This window comes from Trachymyrmex septentrionalis, unplaced genomic scaffold (assembly GCF_001594115.1).
Source record: "Trachymyrmex septentrionalis isolate Tsep2-gDNA-1 unplaced genomic scaffold, Tsep1.0 scaffold52, whole genome shotgun sequence".
Taxonomy (NCBI): Eukaryota; Metazoa; Arthropoda; class Insecta; order Hymenoptera; family Formicidae; genus Trachymyrmex; species Trachymyrmex septentrionalis.
The window spans coordinates 558,501-562,482 of NW_017305694.1; positions in this window are offsets into that span (position 1 = coordinate 558,501).

Sequence of the window (3,982 nt, forward strand, 5' to 3'; positions counted from 1 at the left end):
GCTGGAAAAACGTTGTAACCATCATTTTTATTAAAAATGAGATATTTTAACGAAAAAACGTTTGCTTGGAAAAAATATTGTGTTTGCTTTTTTACTTTCTGTAATTTTAAAAAATATTGGATGCAACATTTTTAAAATATTACAGGAAATAAAAAAATATGCAATATTTTTCCAAGCAACGTTTTTTCGTTAAACATCACGTTTTTTACATTTTTTAAATTAAAATATTACATTATAGAAGAATCCTTTGATTATTAATTGTAAATTATCAAACGTCAACACTTTCATCCGGAAATACTGGTCGTAAAACACTCGTATTGTTTAGAATAGAAACCAACTGCAAACTCGTGATGACCCACGAGTCATTACGAGTTTGCAGTTGGTCCAAATTCTACCCGCACAATTATTATTGCTACATTTTGAAATTCATTAATAAAAAATTGTTAGAAATTTATTTTCTTTTTTTTTTTTATATTATATAAACACTTACACATAATATCGTCAATTGTATCTAGCAAAATTTTGACTTGCAAGACTCTACACTCTTTACAGAAAAAGTTCACCGAGTTCTGGCTTAGAATAAAGAAAAGTCGATAGATTATGCTTGTTAAAATATCGTGCTCGATTCACCTCGCAGGGATTCCGCCTCTTCAATCCTCTCCCGTAGCAGCCAGCGGAAAAGTAAAATGGCCGTTGGCGTACATCGGCCGTGCTCTTGTTGATCGATAAAAGCGTCGCGACGCTGGGCGTGTCCGTTCCATGCCGCCTCCGCCAACGCCCCGCGAATCGTCATCGTCGCGAATCTCCCGGAAATTTTACGGATAAGTGGCCTCAGCGAGAAGGCTGAATCCCGCAACAAGGTGTCTTCTCTCAAAGCATCGAGAAAAGAAGACATTGAGATCTACGAAGCGACGAAGTTGACTTTTCGTAAAATGTCATATTAATCGTGTATTCGCAACATCTACACACGATGCTGTATAGAGATTAATATCATATAATTAATATGATATTAATCCGTTCTCTTTAATTATTCGTAAAGAGCTTTCAAAAAGATCACAGATCAGTGTGCGATCCGTATAAGTTGGAAAAGTATCAAATTTAATACATTTTGTCCCAAACGATTCACTGAAATTTTTGTGTTTAACACTAGATAAATATGTCAGAAAGTAGCACAGACAATACGTAGAATCAAAATAAAAGTGTACTCAAGCAGAATAAATTACAATAACGTCAAAATGAACTATACTTAACCAAAAAGTGACATTTAACAATCATTTTTAAATTATTTTGACACTATTTTTTTTTATGTCATCATAACTTTTTTATTCTGCTTGTATAATTTTTACACAATTTTTACACAAATTGTGAAAATACATTTCTTCAGCCAAAATTAAGATGTATAATATGTTAAATTAATATTTATCTCTTGTTCATTTATCTTAGAATTTATGTTTTAAAACTATATTATTTTCATATTATTTAATCACATAGTAAATTGTTATAAATTATAAATTGTTTTATATTATTCGATCACTTATTAATGAATCATAAATTATGTTATTTTAACGCTAATTGTAAGAAATGTTAAATATTTAACACAAAATATTCAAATAACATAATCACATTATGTTAATTTAACACTTGGGTATGTTAAAAATCTGCACCAAAATTAACAGGGACTAATTTGACATATTTATGAAATTTTTACTAATGTAAACGTCCCATTGACCGGATATATACCTATTTCCAGAAACACTTATACAAAGTTTATTATTATTGTTAATCTCACATGCTTTTTAAACATAATATTATATAATAATAATTTCAAATGTCAAGCTCTTTACATAGCAATCAAATCAGTAAAGCAGGTCAAATTTAGAGCCAATATCAGATTACGATATATATATATATTATATATATGTCGCTGCGCGTAGCTTAGCGCCGAGACACTATCAGTGTCTCCAGATCATATATAATATTATAATTTAATTGTAATTTTCAAATATAATTAAATATTGTAATAAAAAGAGAATTTGAGATTAATAATAATAAAAAATTATGTGTAAATGTCCGAGCATAAGTACATGTTCGGTCATCAGGACGTTTACCTTATATACATCTCGTTCCGGATGGCAAAGCAATGGTAGCAGACCGATTCTTTTGCGTCTATTCCACGACAAATCGCATGACGTCGACACTTTCTTGAAAACGGATATTGTTCTCCTTTGCCCGCATTTAATTTTATCTTTATTGAACCGATATTCGTAGACATTACCCCCGTCTCAATGAGGCGATCTCTCTTTCTTCTTCTCCTCCTCCTCCCGTTTCCGTCCCGCGTTCTCTTTATTTCTCTGTCAACGTAGCTACGGAGACACAGACGGCAGGATCCTGAACGAAGAAGCGTAAACGGATTAAGAGGGTCCTGCCGGATGACTAAGTTTTAGCCAGACCAGCGCTGGCGCCAAATCCAATTTGATCTTAACGTTAACTCGATCTCGCGTACGGTTACACGCTGAATTAACCGTCGTTGACAACCGTGAGCCGCTGGCCGATGGCTCAAAAGTATTCCTTACGGACTTAACGATATGTGCCAACAAGTGGCATCCATATCAATACTGATTATGTCTGCGAATAATGGGCTGAATTCGTAAAATGAGAATGATTCAAAGACGACCGATAATTACGCCGTCGAGATTAATCAGGTTCTGTTATAAAAGAAAGGGCTTCGCACCAATTACAATCGACGAGATTAAGACGAGTTAAGGAAATCACTTCCTGGCGCTGCAGCGTCGATCGTGTTTCGTCCTCGCGAAACGAGGTCTCCTTCGGGACGATTATCAGCTGAGGGTGGTATGGCTGAGGAGAGGATCCGGCAAAAATTCGGGAGAGCAGGGTGAATTCGGTCCGAGTCCCGGTCCGGTTTATCGAGCTGGAACAACAAGCGGCAATCAGGCATAACTCGATCATTTCATTCTTCCGTGCCTTCCTCCCTTCGTCGCCGTGTTACGACGGTGCGCGACGCCCGCGAGATACACAGGCACCGCACGTATACCAATCCGCGACGGCCGAGGATTCACCCCCGTATTTTCCCCGAAGAGAGGAGAGTGTCTCTCTTTTTCTCTCGTCGAGTCCCTCGTATTCCTCATCCTGAACGAAATCGAGAATTCCAAATCCCAAATCCCAAACATCTCCCGAGCGGAGCGCGACTACACGCGAGCGGAATATTTTTCGGGAGATTGCGACTGGAAGGGTCGTTATTGAAGACGCTGCAGCTCGCCCGGATGTCGGCGCTGTCGCACAAAGGCCGGGATAACAATTCTCAAAGCACTTGCTCGTAGTAAAAGCCCGTATATATGTATATATGTGTAGATATGTCACGTTAGAATGTCACACAGGTTTACTTCGCGCTGCCCTGTCCCCGTGTCCGCTTATAAATATGCACCCTCGATTGGTACAAGCGATTGATCAATTTTGGCAAGTATACATACATCGGTCACGAGTGGACCAATGGAAAAAAGTGCATAATTTCCGAAAAAAAAAAGAAAAAAACAATTGCAGTCATCAAAGATGATTGAGTAACGTTATAATCGTTAACTGCTAAAAGACCAGCAAGATTCGATTCAAAACTTTCATTGAAATATCGCTTCTTTACTTCAAAAAGGACACAGAAACTTTAATTTTCGAGTTATTATCATGGAAAAGTTAAGTAAACGTTATTCTATTAATCACCAAAAGTGAACTGGCATAATTTCGTAAAAAAATCGTCAAAACGTATCAACTTTCGATTTTAAAAAGTTATCACGAATTGAAAAGATGATTTTTAAAGATAGTTTTTATTAATTACGAGAAAATGATAAAAATTGTATTAGTTCATGTTAAGAATATACTCTTGTTGCCGATATTATTTAACTAATCAATAATCTTCTGTGTCAAATTGAAAAATACTTAATATATCTTCAAGTTGAGAAATACTTAATGTATC